The 20,960-nt window shown below is 39.9% G+C and overlaps 2 protein-coding genes across 2 annotated transcripts in view; one reads left to right on the top strand and one right to left on the bottom strand.

Moving 5' to 3' along the window:
• Positions 1-20,960, bottom strand: part of LOC126854359 (DNA N6-methyl adenine demethylase-like) — a 180,726-nt gene that overhangs the window by 155,398 nt on the left and 4,368 nt on the right. The window lies entirely within an intron of this gene.
• Positions 1-20,960, top strand: part of LOC126854377 (LIM/homeobox protein Lhx9-like) — a 168,542-nt gene that overhangs the window by 46,095 nt on the left and 101,487 nt on the right. The window contains exon 2 of the mRNA XM_050601016.1: positions 7-45. The gene's annotated coding sequence lies outside the window, so the exon portion shown is untranslated. The remainder of the gene's footprint in view (positions 1-6; positions 46-20,960) is intronic.

The raw sequence follows: 20,960 nt of genomic DNA on the forward strand, positions 1-20,960 counted from the left end.
TTGCAGGTTATCGAGCATACGTGAAGGTTCTTCCATTTAATTTGGGTAAGTGAATTATTATTATTATGCTATTCAATTAAATTATTAATTTAATTATTCAGAATTCGAGAACGTTAATTCATTTATTGTTAGATGAAAGACGTTTTAAAGTTCATAAATTCTTCATCTCCTCTCTATCCGTGCATTTCATTAAAGGAATGAACGTGACAAAATTATTAAAACTATAAAAACATCAGATAATTTTTTGAAATTCCTAGATTAATATTTCTTTCTAATATAAAGATTAAATTACTTAATGAAGAAATCTCTTCACAGCGCATCCTCGCGCTAGTAGGTTTGTTTGGTGTAATATACGAGATAGATATTTGTATCTATAATAGTAATTACTATAGAGCGCGCAGATATATTCTCGATACAGGATTAATCGTGTGCGTATTGATTAATTCTCAGGAAACGTAAAATCGCTTTTATACGCAGGTCTCTAATGTAGAAATGTAAAAGTACATTTAATCCTTCCGTAACCATCTTTTCATTAATTAAGAAAAAAATAATTTAAAAATATCAGTTTACATTACAGTTATCAATTATTGTAGTATAAAAATAAATTTGATGTGTAAAATTTATCTAAGTTTTAATGTATGTGTGTCTTCCTCTTCGTACATGTAACTAGACTCTCGAAGCTCTTTATTATATTCTTTATTTCCACGCCAATGCAAAACCGTCACATCGATGAAGAACATTAGGCATTACAACGTCATTGTTCCGCATAATTAATTTTGTACAATTCTCGATTGTTCCTGTGCGCACGACGACGACGACGACGACGAGGACGAGGACGACGTTTCGTCGCGACGCGCCGCGGCACGCAGGGCGGCAAACTTGCGCGATTGTTTTGAAACGAAAGTAAATTTAATTTACCGGCTAATTATCGCCCGTGCAAAGTTCTGAATTAAACTTGTAATTGGCTTTCGCTTGATTCGAAGAAATTGTACTAAGCCACCCTTCCACCTTTCTCTTCGCTCCCTCTCTCCTTCTCTTTCTCAATATCATTCTCTATCCTACTTCGAGACATGCTATGTAATCTCCTATGTAGGCATCTGTACATGTGTGTGTGTGTGTGTGTGTGTGTGTGTGTGTGTGTGCATGTGTGCCGATACGCACGCAACGGTACCTAACCCGATCTCAACCATCGCAGTCTTTATCGTATGCCAAACGAAGCATAATATATATTAAGTCTAGTATGAGCCTATCGTTAACGACTATTTCCCCTCATAAATATCTTACATCTTTGATAAAAAAAAAAAAAAAAATTTAACAACAATTTTAACAGCATCTTTATTGAATAATATGACATTTGAAACTAGCCGAAAATATAGATATTGTCGACTGTACCTCGAATGTATTCCAACTATTCGTAATTAAACTTCACAGATTGTTTTTGGATAATATTTGCATCATTTAAACGATGTAGCATGTTATTAATCTTTAGAATGGCTCATCAAGTTAGATTGCTATTCTATTGCGATTAACAGACAATTGTCAAAAGTGACTTCTCATCTCATCTGATTAAATCAATATTAATAATCATTTAAATTATTTTACAAGTAGATATGTTAAAGGTATTATTACAAAATTAATTAATATTGCAGAAAATATCATCAGAGATTGAACTTGGATCTTATCTTCCGTACCTTTATCAATCATTTTTTCAATTTACACACATAAATTGATTGCTTGAAATTTAAATCTTATTTGCACTATTTTATTTAACACTTGTATTCTTAAGTTCATAAATTTTGCAAGCGGATAAAATAAATTTTAATTTCATCTCAGCAGTTCTTTTCGTAAAAGCCTTTCTAATTTTTTTAGAAAAACTGTTAAAGATACTAATGGGTTTCCTTTTGAGGAATAAAAGAACGCGCCGGAAAACAGCACAAAAGCTTAATTACTCGACTGTTCAAAAAAACGGTGCGCGAAGAAAGGTTTTTTAATATTCTTAAAGTGTGAGTATCAAGAATACATAAGAAAAAAAAAAGAACCGTGATTATTACGAAAAATATTTCATATACGAACAATTTACAATATCTCTTCTCTTTAAATGACAATAAATCAAGGCAATGTACATGTTTAAAAATGAACTCTTTTTCTACCTTTTTGACCCTTAAAAGGTTGCCCACCTCTGACTTAAATAGCTGCAGAGAGATTTCGATCGCTCGCGCGCCATCCATGCACGCACACGCAATTGTAAAATTTCACGGTGTTCCATGTGGGAAAATGGCTCTTTGTTTAGAATGTACGCAGCATGTATATATATATATATGTACGTGTGTAGGGCAGATACAGTGAAACAGATAAGGGGAGATACGACTCGGCTTAAGGAAGCGGTTAATTACCAGAAGATAGTAAATTGCTAGTAGCACGGACTTCGCTTATATCCAAAAGAAGCTTTCTCCTGATCCACTGATATATTCCGAGTAATAATCTTACAAACATTTGCAAGTTGATTGGCGATAAATGCTCAAAGAGAGATTGGTTATTTGGCAAAAAATGTTAATTGCCAGAAGATAATAAATTTTTAGTACCACACACTTTGTTTATGTACAGGAGAACTTTTATCTCGATCATAGATATTTTCGAGTAATAAATTTACAAACATTTAAATGTTTATTGGAAATAAACGCTCAAAGACATTAGTCAGTTCATTAATTAAAATAAAAACGCGGATACTAATATATCTAATCGTTTTTATTCTAAAATATAATCTTGCCTGTCTGATCGAGTTTAGCTTAATCTAGCTTATATCCTCAACACCTTACAACGTCTAAGTTTATCTAAATCATTGTTATCGAAGTCTTCACAATTTTTATCATATGCGTTCTCTAAAATCTTTAACAACACTTGGATTCTTATGCAATTAAGAAAACGGCAGGCAAGAAAGTGTGAGGCAGTAAAGTCGAGCAGCCATGCATCCGTGAGGCGAATGATAGCACGTATGTGACGTCACAGGACACGTCGCTCAAAGCCCGAGAATGGCCGGAAGTCGTGAAATGGGATTACCTGTTCATACGTATGCGGCCGTTCCGAGGTGATAATTGAATAGATAGCCGCCCTCCGCTTCTTCCACCCGGCCACCTCTTCTTCGATTTTCCTTCGTTAACGAGCAGTTCGCGATATCTCACGCGACAGCAAAAAATTGTCCCAGAACGATGTAATAGCCAGAAAAGGCCGCTCTAATGCGATAAACGTTGCTCACCGAGCGCACGATTCGCTCATCGTTTTCTAACGTCGCCAAGTAAGTGGACTAATATAGTACGGCGCTTCTAATGCAAGAATTTAAATGTCAAATCTATTTTTTTTTCTTAAACGTAATCTTTTTTAAATATTCCGCTTCAATAACTAAGTTAGTCCTGAATGAATTATTTCTGGATAAAGGAAACTAAACAAGATCCGAGGCCGAGCCAACTTAGACTGCACTGTTTAAAATTAGGCTAAGCGAGATCAGATTAGACTAGACTGTACATCAGGCTAGACTAGACACGAATGCGTGTCTGACCTCTCGCGCGAATACGATGGTAAAAATAAAGGAGCGCGGTAAGAATCGAAAATAAAAAAGATACGGGCGGAAGACCTGTTCCCCATTAGAGCTTCTCCGCAGGCGTTTAATCACCCAATTAAGAGGATTTTCACGTATGTTAATTAGTCAAAACACATGCAGAGCGTTCTTTCTCTTTGCACCGCGATGCTCAAAGGCACCTCTCTATTGCGTCCAAGGACTAAAAAGAAATCAAACGTGCAGGCAAGATGTATCACGTGTTCCTACACATGTGCATGAGATAGTTGCGCGACATGTACAAGTGTATCTGTTTAATTCGAGTAATGTATGTATATTGATATAATAAAATTATCTACATAAGAAATTAGAGAGAGATATGTGTGCATAAAATAAATAAAAATGTATGAAATATCAAACTCCCGAAAAAGTGGAAAATAAGCTGACTTAATTTTTTCTTGCGTGTTGCGCGTAGTTTTCTGAAACGTCTAATTTCAAATTGTTCCTGAGTACTATGGAGAAATACCATACTTTACGGATGCTATTAAATTGACATCTCATATATCAGAGAGAAGTATAGCATTGCTCTTTGGTAGTAGTCCTCTCTAGTTCATGCCGAGATTAGAGCAAACCTGCACGAATTTTGGCACAAGTACAATACGGAAGAGATTCCACGTTTCTCGTTTGCTTTCGTTACGTGGATAAAATCGAAATCATTTTATTAGTCGACATAAAAAAAAAAAAATATTACCTTTCAATATTACTGTTATAACATGTATTCCATACAATTAAATATAAATGTCATGAGAAATTGAAATCGTCAAAATAATTGGTTCAATTAAATTAAAATAGTGATTTTAATAATCTGAATTTTTCTTGCAAAAAAAGTATTTTATCCGATTGTTCGAAAAATCATTATCCTCGAAATCACGGCCTTTCAAACTTTTAATCATTTCCAACTTTTGAAACTGATGTAGCTGTCGGAAACTCACATGGAACCCTTTAACCATAATCATAATGCCAGCGGTGTTAACGAAAAAACGTACTATCGTATTACCAATTACATTGTGATTTTAATGAAACGCAAGAATCAGAAAAAAAAATGCTGACGCATTGCGTCCGGTGCGGTTATTCGAACAGTGAGTCGACTTTTTAATTGAGAGCTTTTTATATTATACGGTTATAAACGCGCGCGCGGCGCGCAAATGAACTACCCTTTATCGCGCATTGTGCTCGCTTTCACGTCAAAAGCGTAAAATCCGCCGATATCATCCGTCGCCGAGTCCGGTCGATTTTCAACATTTAATTATCAAAACTGATCGATAAATTGAATTAAGAAAGTCCGTCTATCCTGATTATTTCCGCTGGCAAAAATCGAGAATTTCAAACAAATTCGTACGTTTGTGAAACAACGTATAATTATTTGACGTTAATTGTTTTCTAGAAATATGCGAATCGTTATCCAAAAAGAATATATATTTTCGCCAAAACTATTTTAGACATAAATTTGTAACTAAATTTCATAATTTATTAAATGATACGGACTTTAAAAAGATATAAATTAATTTAAAAAGAAAAAAAAGAAAAGAGAAGTTATCCGAAATCAAAAAAAATTGCATGACTAAGTAATTCGCAAACGTATCGCGACGCTAACTAAATGCGATGTCGCTCGCGCAGCTGCCCGCTGCCGATAAATCTTCGCAACGATGGTAAATTACACGCTTTGCTTATAATATTAATTACGATCGTTAGTCACGCTTCTATTATTGAGTGTCCACGTGTCTTTATTGTCAAAAACAGCAAACTGTAGTCAACGTTCTCGTCTCTGCGTTATCGGAGCAACGACAATCCTTATCAATGATTCGTACTGTCAGATATCTCGCGTTCATTCTGCAGGATTTTTCCTCCCCCGGCCATTCCCCTCCTCCTCCTCCTCCTCCTCCTCCTCTTCCTTACTCTGTCTGTACACTCGTGCCATATATTCGAGTACTTGTTAAATCGGCCTTCGTCCCTTGTCGGAGATTCGCGTCGTGTCCGTGGATTCTGCGGTAATAACTGGACGCCATTATAAAACCTCCTGAGGGAAACCAGCTAAGGGTAGTTCCTCCCTTCCGACTAACCCCCTCGTTTCTTTCTTTCTCTCCTCTCTACCACCCCCCCCCCTCTTCCCTCTCCTCCCCAACTTGTCCATCCCATCGTCGTTACTGCCAGGATACGGATTATCTCCGTTGACCGACGATATTTCTTTTGCCGCGATTCCACGGATCTCTCGTACGTATACCGCCGTTTTCGATGTACGATTTTTCCCAGATATTTTCCTCCGCGCATCCTTTTTTCCCGCCATTTGCCCTCCGGAGGCACCTTTTGCCCTCCTTGCGCGGGTCAGCGCAACCCTTTTTCCAACGAGCCCGGAAGCAGACGCGAAAAAGTTTTGCCAACGGTGGTGTAGTCGATCGTACGCGGCTCTTTGCTTCTGCGAGTGCAAAGGCTCGTCTGATGAGAAGGCGATTTTTAACCGATCGTTCCTCAGGGAACTTGAACAGATAGCGTGCGGACATACCGCGTGTCCTTGTGGACACTGAAGATTAATGGAAGGAATGATTCCCAAAGGTAAGGCTCCCTAATGTCCGATGGTGCCGAGTTTGTGAACGCGGCTGTACACACGTGTGTACGTGTGTGAGAGCGTCAATACGGATATACGGCGATAGCGCCCAATTTATAGCGGACCGGATTGAGGCGTAATCCCCTCGTATGGTACGCATGCGGTGCCGCGTAATAATGATTCGAGTGAAAATATAACAAATATAGCTACCACCGCCGCCCCCTGCCATCGCTCGAAAATGTCTAAATTAGAGTGGACTTGGTCGATCCGTTAGCAACTCCATCAACCGAAAACTCAATCGCGGGGTCATTGAATATGTGCGAATAACTAGGCGAGTAGTTTTACCTGTAGCTCGATAGAATAACGAAAAAAAGAAAAAATAAAAGAAAATAATCGAGACTATATTTTTAGTACTTTTTTTATGCACTATGCGCGCGCGTACATAACACGTGGGAAATTCGCGGTTTTAAACGCGAGCTTTATATTTAGACGTATTCATAACTGAATTATCGAATCCTTTTTTACTCGCGCGGCAAGCATGCTAAACGCACCGAAGCCCATATGGACGAAGGAACGGTCGTCGCGTCGGGATTAAGGGTGCGGCGGGGAAGGGGGCAGGAGGGAACGGTCGCCGTTAGGCGGACGGCGGAGAGGAAACGGACGAGGCGAGGGTAAAGCACTAATGAGCAAATAAGGCGAAAAAAGGTGAAAATTCATTAGCAGTCAGCTAGCAATGGACGACGATGGGGGAAGGGTTACCGAGAATCGGCGTAACTCTTTTCCCGGTAAAGGACTCCGGCTCTCGACAAAGGACTCTAAAAATAAATACATAATTAAACGTCGCGATAATGAACTTCTTTATGCGGCGTGGCTGCGCGCGGGATTCTATGCGTGGACAGGTGCCCGCCTTCACCGAGCCTCAGCAACCCTGTTTCTCACGTGGAAAGTGTCCACAATCTTTGCTGAAGACCTTATTAGTAAACCTATAATGTACGGTGTGAAAAAATATTATTTCCATAAAGAGAAAAAAATTAAAGTGATGTAGCAATATTTAATACTTGAAAATTTATCAATGTCAAAATTTATAATAGCTCGTTATTGAATAAAAATTAATGCCTTTCTCATCTTAAATAAAATATTCAAAATATTATATATTAAGAACGTGTATATATATATATACATTTCATAGTTTAAATTTGCAGGATGATACAATATTGCTTGATGAGTATTTTTCAATATTCAACTATTTAAATATTTTCTCGCCTTGTGTAATCGCATCAACTTTCAGTCTTCAAATTCGTTTTGTATTTCGAGATAATTGCTTTCCTTTTCCCTCGAAAATTATTTATCTAAATTTTAAATTTCAACGAGTCTCAATTTGCATATACCGGTGTTCCTATATTTTCAATTTAATCATACCTTGAAAAATGTTTGTAGTGAATCAAGAAACATTAACATAGATTTATCAATTTTTTTGTGTGGGGATAATTTTCATAGATTTACGTTGCATACCCGCATTCAGGCTCTGAATTGGCCTTTCTTCTCGTATTGCGATTTAATATCAGAGAGCCTTTTTCGCTTCTATTGATAAAATTTCATCTGCTTTTAATATCACACTCAAATTAATTAAATGAAAAAATATGATGCATTTCATTTTTTGTTTACGAGATACGCAACATTTACTTTCAACAGAAATAAATTTTAAACAAAATTAATTCAGATATAGAGACAACATTTTATTAATAAAATTTCGAAATATATGTTCGATATTACATTATCACAATGAATTGATGCTTTTTTTTTGCGCGTCATAATCACAAAGCAAAGTATAATCCTAAATACTCGTTGAGGTCGACGCGACATTTATCTGGCGAACAAAAAGAAGGTGATAAAAGCCTTTCTCAGACGATATCTTGTCGCTTTTCTTCTTCGCACACAAGCGCGCACCGATCCACTATCTTACCGGCTCGCCTGTAATTTAATCTTCCACACTTACGAGAATCTTAATCCTGAGATTATGTCAAGCCAATGTCCAAAAAGGAATAAGCTCAGAATCCTTATGATCCTTGACGAGAGGAACACCTGTTCAGTCATACTCGATTTTGAAAATACTCAAAATAATTTTACAAATCATATTCTTTTTTTGAATACCCTAAACATTTATTTTTTTAATAACAAAAATTTTATCCCTTATGAAATTAACACGTTCAGTGATTAAAAATAAATAGTTTCTCAACCACATAATAAAAAAAATTATTAAAAAAAAAAACATGTTATTAACCTGAGCGTTAGCGGATGAACAAAAATATATTTGACTGTTTCTTGCAACTGGTGACAAAGTCATTATCAGGGTTAACGAATCGATTCATTAAGTCGCCCACTTCTCGACCGTGTATCGCGGTAGAAGCGGTGGGGGAAGGTCGAATGCTCGCGGAGAAAGTATGGTACGGCAGCGTAATAAATGCATGGGATTAACGAGGAATAAATAACGAGAGACTGTTAATAATATCGTACCCTCCGCCGTCGTCCCCGCGTCTCTCGCACTCACCGCCGATTCCCTCGTTAAGCGACTTACGGTAGGGCCGGGAGGAGGATAGTGGGATGGAGGGAAAGCGCGTGAGAGTCCCGCGAACCAGGAAGTTTCGATGATCATTAAAGACGCATCTTCGACCTACACGCTCGCAATTGGCTACTTAACGGTACCGTTATGGCCGCATTTGAAAGAATTAGGCAGCAGCGGCGATTGGGGATCTGCCTCTCTTTAGCGTATAAAGTTTCACGTGCCAATGTCGGGAAAATTTCTATTTCCATTTGTTTATTTCCTATAAAATACTATATATTGAATAGATTTAGCCATTCTCTGATAGTTTATTACAATGTTTATATTCATACTCATTCTCTCTCTCTCTCTTTCTTTTTATATATGGAAAAGTCATAGTTATGCAGAAAATGACTAGCCAATATAACGAGTTTCTTGTATCTTTCTCTTTCTCTCTCCTTTGTCTCTACCATTTCTTTTGTACAGATCGAGAAGGCATAATCGCTCGGTAGTTAAGATACGTTCACGTGATCGCGCGGTTGAGCCTTTTACTGTAATAAACGGTTACGAACAACGACTTTTAATAGCTGAACGAAAGCATAGCGAGGAAAAGAATAGGGAGGGGAAGGCGCAGCGTTTCTAGCGTAAAGGTAATTTATTAACGAACGCGTTTGTAATCGCGTGCTCCTTTCACAATGCGCGCACTGGCTGACCCCGCGGGCGAGCACGATGAACGCGCTTAATTAGTGTGCTTAATTAATAATTCTACTGCACCGGCCGCCAGCTCGTTTCTCTCTTGCTCTCTCTCTCTCTCTCTCTCTCTCTCCCTCCTCCTCCTCCTCCTCCTCCTCCCCCTTCTCTCTCCCCTTTCATCCTCTATCTCTCTCCATTTTGTAGACTTGGGAGAGGTGCGTGAAAATGATCATTATATCTTCTCTCGATGATTCTTAAATTATAAATGGAATCGCATAATCTAACGTTTGACAGGTCTGTCAAATCGCGTGATTATTTTTCTATTCGGGAAAGTGTTCAGGTTTACATTTTCAGAAACAATGTATAGTGACTGAAATATTCAAAAAATTAGAGATCTAAATATCTAAGATTACATTTTCAAGATTATAAAATAATATAAAAAAAGTAGTCTCGTATCGCGTTTGACAATAAATTACATTTGTGTTATTACACGGAATTATGACTCAAACATACATTACGTTGCATCGCATTATGCGTCTAATTGTAAGACACAAGACGCTCCACGATGTCCCCCGGTTATGCTCCCTATCCTATGTAATGTTCCGTGTTACGATTTCGATGAGTCTATCTCGAAACAAAGATTGTTTACCGTAACAAAGAGGCACCTTCGATTATCGATTTAATTCTTTCTTTAAACGTCTTCAGGAAGTTGCATGTATAATTTCGAGAGGGTAAAAACAAGGCAAGGCACATGACGTGTCTCGGCAAACGCATCGCGTTATTTCAAAAAGAATCATTTCGTTCTCGATAGTCTACTTATATTTTGTTTTCTTAAAAACATTTTTTTTTTTTCTTAAAAACATTTTGAACGATGGTGACTGTACACAAACGTTCCAACAGAAATATAAGATTGATTAAAATCGAACGCGCATCCGATCATATTGCGTGCGCGTGAATATAATACAGTTGTTTTTTTTTATTTTATTTTATTTTTTTTTTTTTGTATCATTCTGCTCTCGCTCCCTGTCGCATTGCGCAAAGGACCGAATTTCTAACACACGAGTTTCTAGCACAAAGAGGTAGATCATTACAGAGTACGTCGGAATTCGGCGAAATCAGGGAAGTTTCGATTTCAGGCAGTGACGACCGTTTGTGTCGGTTTCATATTTCGTTGTTACATGCGTGAAACGCGTAGCGATTCGCGCGCGGCATCGATCTTGCTGGCTGTTTTTACACGCTGTTTCTTCTCGCGAATATACGAATGATGGCGATTTTTTTTCGAATACGCGCGAAATTCTGTCAATCTATCTCGATATCGGCAGTAATAATCACGGGTGGATACACATAAAACACAATGCGTTACAACAACAAGAAAATTAGCAAAAAATATGAGCGTCACTAAGGTGCTTTCCGTTCAAATATTATAACGCTGGGCAATATTGTTCTTTCCAACGCTGCGGAGAGATCGACAAATGGCTGATCAAACACAAGACACTTGTGACGCCGGCATTTCGCCGCGCGATTCGACACAAAGCTTTTCTATTCGCTTAAAAAGGGGGAGAAGGGAGGATTTTAACGGGCGAAAATCTTAAAAACGACTTTCCACGGATCTTTCCTCTAAAACGTTCGTATTTAAGTGGCGATCGAGAGGTCGTTCCATGTTATTTCCATATTTCAAATTTCAATCCCGAAATTCACGGCCGTACCGCGAAGGAGCGCCGAGAAATAGGAAAGGGGTGGGATGGGTAAGGGGAACAGGGTGGAGGAGCAATCCATATATGCAGATCCGAGATTCGCACGCCGTTGCCTTCGATTCCCCGTCTCGAAGTTATTATCACATATATTAGACAACTGACCCGTGTGCACCCCCCCCTCCCCCCCCTCTCCATCGGCGCCACCTTAGCTCGCCGCGCCAGCAACCCTCCCTCCCCCCTTCGGTGAAACTGCAAGCAGTTCCGGATACAATATCGCCGACCGCGCCGTTATGGTAAGAACCCCTTTATTGTTTTATATTGTTTCCGCTCTTCGTCTTTCGTTACGAGCGATCCTCCGGAACGAAGAAAATCCGAATTCACGAGAATTAAATAAATAATGACATATCTCTCTTTCTTTCTCCTCCCTCTCTCTCTCTCTCTCTCTCCTCTCTCTCTCTTTCGTCGATCGCTCAAACATTTGTCGCGTGTCCCTCCACGATTAATCATTCGATATTTCTAGAGCTTGCAGAATTTCTAGAGCACACGAAATGTCACGTGTCGATAAAAAGATTGTCGTGCGCGATTTATCGAAACTGAAGGAAGGATCATTCCAGGCAAACTGATACTATCGATCTCCTCGTTGATAATCGATTACCCATGCATCGCGTCCAGCGACCGCAATACTATCGAGATCGCGAGGAAATCGGCGCGTGCATGTGCACAGCTCGACGAAACTCGTATTTACCTTGCGGTTTCAATCCTGAACTTATTTAAATATAAATTACACACACACACACACACACACACACACACGAGTATAGTCGACTTCGTTGATCAACCGGATGATCTTCCTTACCTTACACCCCGTAGATCGCGGATTCGCGGTGAGAAAGACCGTTTGTGCCTCCAGGGCCGCTTCTAGAAAATGTCGGGCTCGAAAAAGTTAGGGAAAAATTTAATTTTATCTATCGATACCGTACGTTCATACTTTGAAAATGTTCACATTGCGATAGAGATACATAACTTTGAAAAATAATGATCATAATTATTTGTGCTTATTATGATATCATAACTGTCGCAACTCATCAATTACATCACCTCAGAGAGTAATATTATTCTTCTTTAAAAATTTAACATTTCATCCAATTAGAGAAAATGGATTACTGATTCTAACTAACGATTACGTAAATTACAATTCTTCTAGGTAGCTTAAATGCGTTTACCGTGCGACAAGGCGCGTAAATACGGCCCTGATCAGGCTATCTCTCGATCATAATTGCGGCCAAGTGTGATCGCCGCATGCAAACAGCCGGCATGAAGCCGCAGATCGGACGATAAATGCTGGTTCTAGCTGAGCACCACTGTTGGACCCTTTGTGCTCTCGGATAACGATCATTATACGATCGTAATGGCGCGAGATTGTCGGTCTGCCGTGTAAGGTACCACACCCGGTATATACCTATACGTATACATATATATACATACATACATGTATATAAATATATGTGCATGTGCACATATACATATATATCGATCTTCCTACGTTGATATACCCATTTCTGAGAAGATACGACGAAGGGACATAATAATCTCCAATGATAGGAAGAAAGATGCCTGATCGATGCATCGTATCGATGATAACTCGCCCACAGGATGCATTTCGAGCGCGTGTTGCGTGCGCAAGCCAATTAGAATTCCGAAATATATTACTTCGCACATGTAATTTGACGTTGAAACGTTTTCAATGCTATTATCGCTATGCGATCTCGTTTCGCTCAAAATTCAGTCCCAGTTCGGCGGTACAAAAATAGCGTTGCGGTTCTTTGAGAGCGATTAAAAAAAAAAAAAAGCCCAAAAAATATCTTTACGTTTCGTAAACAGCGTCTTCGATGACGAAATTTGCTACTAATAAAATTTCCTAAGAATGGAGAATCTCTGCGAAATATATAATATAAAAATATTGAATTAAATTTTTGTCAATGTTTCGCGCGACGGTTATGCTCGAATTGCATTTTAAAAGGAGTGGTGTGATATCGTTCTACATCTTATCGACACGTATGATCTGTAATATTCTTTGCGTCTGTCATTATAAAAATGGAATCCTTGTTATCTTGGATATAAAAAAAAAAAAATATGACTCTAATGTATAAAACAATCTAAAACAGCATGTATTTTATGATTTTATGCCAATTTGAAATATGTATCCTAAAATCGAATTTGCATACGTGTGATCGTATTTATCTCTTTTCTACCTATCAGTATTTTTTCGCGGTTGCCTGATAAAGTCTGCGCTACCTATGTATATCAAGAACCGCAATTTCGGCGCGGAGAGACGGCTACCCTCTTCGACTACGAGCCTTGATTAGGCTTCCGGTTAATTAATAACCTCTCGTGCACACACAGCCATGGTCCACGTATGAATATGCATGCGCTGTGTTCTGCGTTTCGCAGTGTGAGAGTAGGGGATGTATTCTCACATATACACAGATGCGCAGAGGGGAAGGATGGGAGGGGGAGAGAGAGAGAGAGAAGAGAGAGCTAGAGACTGTGCGCGGGACGAACAGAGAGATAAAAGGGGAGGAGGCGAAGAAGGGGCGGCAGAGGAGTAGAGGATGAGTGGTTGAGGCTACTTATTTGCATTCGGAAAACAAAGGGTGTGGGCCGTGCTGTATGCCCTTCGTTCCGCGTAACGAAGGACTAAGGGAGTCAATCATAAGTCTTCTCTCTTGACTTCTTTCTCCTGGAACGAGCGAGAAGTAAAGTTCGCGCGAGTAACTACCGCGACGTGAGCGCGAATTTTTTAAGATGGAACGACATTACTAGGGTGCTGCATTCTTTGATGTACGTACGCTGCTAATCTTTGAATGAAGATGGCTATATTCACGTAATTAAATCAGTTGCAATAAGTTGCAATGTTTCTGCGATCGAAAAAAGTACGCGTTCTTCTCAAGATATTATATACATATTATTTAATTAAAGTACATTTATGATATAAATATCAATAAAATGTATATATCTCAATTTTTAAATTTCACTTGGCGAAAATCTCCATCTCCTCAAAATTATGCCATACACAATCGCGCATGTGTAACCGAAAATGGATTCGTCTCGCGTGTCGTGTTTCTTGAGCCGCGACATGTTAGCGAGATCATCCTTGGAGACAATTCTCGGCGCGCTACCAATGTTTACCGTCGTCTCGTTACAATTAGTGGGTGTCACAGCGGCAAAGACGAACGGGTCAGACGAGCATCTCTCACCCCTCTCCGTCTACGCTGCCTCTAGGGCATCTATTTAAGCCGCGAAGGTGAAGGATGCTCGAAACGCGGGGGAGAGACCCGGCGGCCCCGACCGGTAGATGTTTGGCTTCTACTGAAATTAAAAATATCGATTCCCATTCGCACGCCGGGCTTCATAGAGGCTCAATTCGTTTCTCTCCTGCAAGACAATACCCATTCTTCCCGCGGACAGTAAGAGGTACAAATTGCAGTTGCATCCCCTCTCCCCCTCCCTCGCTCATCCGCATCCTACGCCGCGCAGGAATCCCAAACACAAAGGCTCTCTTTTTCATTTGGCTCTTCCCCCTCCCGACCACGGTCTACCACCTAACCCGCGCATCTTTCAGGACGCTCTCCTCGTGTTTGCGCTCGCTCGTCCGATGCGACCTGTCCAAATGTATGGAGACGTAATGCTATACATAATTGACTAATCCGATGGATTACGCGGGAAAGAGCGAAGCGCCCCTCCTCCCTCCTCTCTCTCTCTCTCTCTCTCTCGCTCTATCTCTCTCGCGTGTACACCGAAACCACCTCCGCTGCTCCTAATCGATCGCAATGACGCTCCGGCCAATCAGCCCGATTGGAAAGCACGAATTCGTGTTCTCCGGACTCGTCCGACCCTGATTGAATTGAACGATGTTCCGGGAAATTACGATTCGTCATTTCTGCTAATTGAATATTGCTCGCGGGGCGGAGAAAGCCGGAAGGGGGTGCAAAAGTAATTCATCTTTTCGTCATCGGATCAAAGTTTTCGATTCGCGATGCTCGCAATATGCCCGTTGACAGATGCCGCGATGATAGATAAATGAGATTGGCACAATCTGGATCTTTCTTTATAACGGTAATAAATTCAAGCAAAATATCTGTCTTATCTGTATGCGAAAAAAACAGTAGTATCACATTCGGCAAACAAAGGGCATCGCGCGACCACCGTGAAAAAAAAAATACCGATAGTAATCCGATATCAACCTCTGATGAATAGAAGAAGCTAAGTGGTTCCATTTAAAGTATTTCCGCCTCTGATTGCGCTGGAATGCCGACAATAAAATAACGTTCGAACGATATCGGGGCTCGAGTGTATATTCCAATTGCGCGTTACGATCTGCACATATCGATTCGCTCTTACGTTATTTTGTATTATTGCTCGTCGCGAAAATGGATGCTATCGTCGAGATCCACTTAATTTATTTATCCTCGCAAACGATACACACGCGCACCGATGAACAATACGAGTTCGTTAAATATGACCTGCGTTGCGCGTCCTAAAATGCAGTAATGCCAGTGTTTTCCCGTTAGATCGGATTTGTCTCGCAGTTTCGAAAAAATGTAAGCATATGTATTAATTAAAGAGGCTATCGATTTTTTTTTTCTTTTTTTTTTCACAACGACTATCTATATATCTCTTAATAAAAAAGATATATTCATAAAAGTATACACATCTTTTATATATAATATATAAAAGATACCTAACCATAGATATATGAAATTTATACATTTATATTTGTGTGCATGTATGTATATATACATATAAAATCAAATCATTGATCGCATGGTTATTATTGTCTTACATAAAGAAATTGAATTGAAATGCACATTCTAGATCATAAGAGGGTAAGCTGATCCACATTTAAGTTGCAATCGTGACCGGCGCCGGCGTCGATATAACCGGTGGTCGATATACCAGGTGTTACGATCAATTTAAACGATATTTTATTCAGGCGGGCCGATCGCTAGTTTTCAATTTGCCGGCTCGTATATATTTCGCGAAGGCTACCCGTGAAAGGAAGGAGGGCTTCCCACCCTGGAGATGCAATTTCTCGGGGTGGCCCGTCCGTCTGGACCCTCACTCTCTCTCTCTCTCTTTCTCTCCCTTCTTCCATCCTCACACGGGTCTTGATGAAAAAATAATAATCCTGGGGGAACGGTCAGTTATAGCGAATGAAATCATCCCGTTCGCCGTCCTAAGTTCGTGCTCCTTTTCTTCGACTAATTTTTATATCCCTATTTTTTCTTCCAACATTTTGTAGCGTTTTTTGCAACACTTACTTGTTTCGAACGGCCAATATATGGAAAAGTATATTCAGTTAAGTGAATTATTAAACCAGTTCGTTATATCATAAACGCGCTTGACGTACGGAACATGCGTTTCTAATTTCCGTGATTACCTGCAATTTGATACCGCATCGTCCAGCAAGTTGAAAATTGCATCGATGCTACGCTGATGAAACACTTAATCGAAATTCTCGACTGGCCTCGATATCGGCTACCTGATTTTAAGATCGCTATATTTTTACGCAATAACATCAATATTATTGTTAAATCATGCACAACTGATTTCGTATAGTTTTTCTTTACAACGTCAATTTAATAATCCGTAGAGTTTTATTTTTTTTTACGATACAACAATACTTGAATAAAAAAAAGCATTTATAATAAAAAAAAATTTGAACACGACGGACAAAATTAAATTCACCTTTTTGTAACGCTTTCGTCATGACTTCAGCCTTTCTCGTTATAACCGCGAACAAGAAGGTGCTCAAATCTGATTCGGATACGTACAATTATTCACAATTATTACAGGGATCATTGTGTTAAAAATTATTCTTTTTACATAGCCTGGAGATTTGTAGTTGAAAATATGATTCATATTCAAAGCGGATTATCTATAATTTAATTTAATGTAGCTATATATTATATATAAATATGCGCGTATTAAAATACTGGTTTTCAAAAGAGGCTAAAGCTGATAATGTAAAAATTCACAAAATCTATATTGATAATTTAGAAATAATTGAATAGGCATTTTTGCGAAACAATAAGTTCATCCAACATTGCAACATAACTATCTCGAAAAGCGCAAAGTTGGAAGAGTTATGGAAATCGAAGGGGGCGAGGAAGGCGCTTTCTTGGATAGGTTGGGCACCGCTTGGGGGAGTATGTGTGTCGGGGGTGGTTATTTTAATTACTGTCCGGCGGCTTTAAATTAAAGAGCTGGGTTATTCCGGCGTGGACCAGCAGCAGCAGCATAGCCCCTCTTTTCTCTTACCCTTCTGCTTCGGTAACCGGTAAGCACATACCCGTCCCTCCCACCTACTCCCCACCCACCCGCGCGCTCACGCTTCGCAACCCTGTCTCTTCCTCTTTCGCTTCCCCTAAACGGCGTGGAGAGCGTGGACCGACATTACAGCCGCCATTCTTTACACCCGGCCAAGTGGCGAGGTTATGTTTGACGCTAACCGGGTAACCGCGCTAAATTGTCTAAACTGCGCCAGATTAAGCGAGCCTCCAACACCATCGTCCCCGACCCCTCCAGAAATTAACCAACCCTCGTCCTACTACTACGGCTAGCCAAGTCAAGAAGAATTCCGAGAATTGTTTCATTTAGTTGCGTCCTGGATCTAGACGCGCTAGACTCAGTTTCAGAGACGCCAAGTTGTAAATTTAACATTAACAAAAATCTTCAAAATAGTTCGAAATGTTGGATATTATAATTCTAGAAGAATTAAATCTATCTTTGATTGACATATTAAAATCCTGTAATTAATTTTTATTTAACTCTCGTGACTGCAATGCTTTGCTTAAATTTCGATATTATAATAAATAGAAATTTGAAAAAAAAAAAAAAAAAAAAATTAGATGGACACAAACACAGAGTAAAGCTCTACGAATCGAAAGACGCAGAGGAAGGACAAAAGAGAAAGAGATAGAAAGTATTGGTAATCCGTGTGTTGAAGCGCTCTCTCGAGCGAAGATAACGGGAACATACATAATGCAGTGTTTCTTCTACGGGTCTACGACCAATCGCTAGGCGTCTTAAATGAAAATGGGCCAATGGGTTCTCGCGCCAACGGCTTTTCCCCGCAAACCTTATTACAATACATTAGAATATCGTCCGACTTCGTCGCGCGCAGGCGACCCTGAGGAGAGACTCGCGGTAAATACCGAACTACGACTACAGATGTCGAATTTGAACGAAATCGATAACGCTAGTACGCTGATAATTCCAAATAAAATCGTTTCTTTTATTTAAAAAAATAAATTAATAAATCAAAAATTTCCGAGACGCAATTTTATTATTCTGCAATACGTAATAAATCGATAGTTAATCACGTAACGTTTAAGACTAGGACATTTCGTTAGACGCAAAAATATCATCGAAAATCTGTTTAATCAAAAATGGAAAAAAAAAAAATCTCCGTGACTCGAATGTGTCGCGTCGCAACTGGACTCGAGGATACTCGCGAGGACGGTACTCGATGTTTAATACATAGGATAGAAGCCGATATTGCAACGTACGAAGGACGGAGGGTATCTCGCTGACAGGGTGCGAAGTCGCGGCGGCCTCCTAGCGGGACGCGGCACTCAACCAGGGAAGTGTTGTCGGGCTTTTCAGGAGCTTTCAAGTGCTTTCGCAGTTGCCTCGAGTGCCATAAGAGGCTTTTAGAAACGAAGGAGGAAACGGGCTTTTTAATAGGGCCAAGAAGAAACCCTCCCTCTCCCGCCGCGCTTTCGTCTCGAAGGCCATCTACTTTTTTCCTCCAATCTTGTCTCGCGACCTGCCTCGCGCGTTTCTCTTTTAGATATCGTTTGATGACAACGATCTTAGGAATTAATCCGCGGAGAAAACCATATTTTTTTAGAATAAATTAAATTTTACTTGCGAGAGAATAAAAAATATTTGTATCAATTTAATAATAAAAAAAAAAATCGCTTAATTCGATCATTTCAACGAATATCATTTTTATACGACGCAAAAGGAAAGAAAGGCAATGGATCGCATCCCGAGGATACCGCGGCGCACCGTAAGAATAAGTCCAATAAGGAAGAGGGACAAAGAAGGAAAGGGAAGAAGAAGAAGAGATTCAGGATATAAACACGTACACGAACACCAATTTAATTCCTCCTCGGCGATTCTCTGCTCAGCTCGCTATCCAATTACACATAAAGCACTAATCACGCAATTAATCTCAATCTATTTAATAACACCTTCATTACCAGGCACTATAAGTACCGGCCCAGGAAGAGAATCTCCCCTCCCCCGCCGCATCCCTCTACCCCTCGCCAATTTCTCTCGCTCCGCGATCATTCGATCGGTCTCTCTCTCTTTCTCTCGCTCTTCTTTCGATCCTTCTCGCAAATCGTCGACACGCCCCTGCTATTCGCATTCCTGCAGAATGCGAATCCGCTCGCGTGAATGCGCGCCGCGAATACACCGCGGATTACACGACTCGGGTTAATTGAAACGACTAAGGAGACCATCGATCCGATCAATTAGGAATTCGAATATCTCTGCAATTTATATATATATATATATATATATAAAATAGAGGAACTCGCGCTCACACGACACGATCTAGATTGTTCTGAAAAAGTATAAATGGCAATCCACGCTTTGAAACAAAGGGTCGGTTTCTCCCTCCCTCCCCCGCCCCCGCCCCCGTTCGGTATTGTCCGCACGTACGCCGCGGCTGTCCCCTGTATGTAACGGTGGAAATTCTCTTTTAATTTTTCCCCGAAATTCGCATAAAGTTGTTCGGCCAAGCAGAGTATTATGCCGAAGGCGAATCCGGTCGGCCCGCGCACGTCCGGCGGCAACATTTCAAACTCGCATTTGCCCGGCTTGAGCCCTAACTTTATCCCGGGGATTTTCGAAGCCTCGCGATGCGACAGCGTGTACCGGTAAAACGACATTCCGATGGCCGCCATTCCGCGCCGGCCGGAAAGGAAAACTTTTGCGTTGGATCGACTTCCGCGTCGCGTGCCGCTGTTCCCTCCAACATTTATATTCTCGCTTTACCCAGACAAGAACGTAAATGTACGTAAAAAAAAAAATCAATATACTCGAAAAAAATTATAGTACGGAGAAAAGTATAGCCTACACACTTTCATACCGGTTATTTTCTCGTTAAAACCGTTGAAACGCATAGCTTTGTTCGCACCGTTCACAGAAATGTTTCACGAATAAATCCGCGATTTTTTTTCGATCGGGATCGAGCGGAAGTACAGCGTACGATGCGAGATCGTCGAAAAATTAATTTCTTTTTCGATAACAGTTTCGTGCCTCGCTGCGCACCGACGGTTTGGGACCATGAACGAGACTCCCAGGCTGCATTCTTTGCGGCTTGCGATCATCCACCGGAAGTGGCCGACGAGATGGATACATTAACGGGAGAGAAAGAAAGGGAGAAGGGACAAAGAAGATTTGCCCGAGACCAAAGTTTAACATGGCAGGTGCAGATAGCGTGCACATATATAACGCATACGTGGAAAAAGTCGAGAGGAAGAAAGATATAATTAAACACGCTATATAAAAAATTCGAAAAAAAAAATAAATATTTTTGATCTTTTTTTTTCTTTTTGCGAGCATCGTCACCTTTGCCGTTTAATACCCGTTGTATTATTTTGTCGTATTTCTAATTTTATCAATGATTTTAGCTCAATAATTTTACGAATTTAAAGATTTTGATATCCTCTTTGATCTAACTTTAATGTCGATAGAGATAGAGAGAAATTTTATAGAATTGATGATACAAACACTAAGATTAATTATGTTATTATGTGTCTATGTGCTATTACGCAGCTTCCAAATGATATAATAACAACCGTC

The sequence above is a fragment of the Cataglyphis hispanica genome, chromosome 14, assembly GCF_021464435.1.
Source record: "Cataglyphis hispanica isolate Lineage 1 chromosome 14, ULB_Chis1_1.0, whole genome shotgun sequence".
Lineage (NCBI taxonomy): Eukaryota > Metazoa > Arthropoda > Insecta > Hymenoptera > Formicidae > Cataglyphis > Cataglyphis hispanica.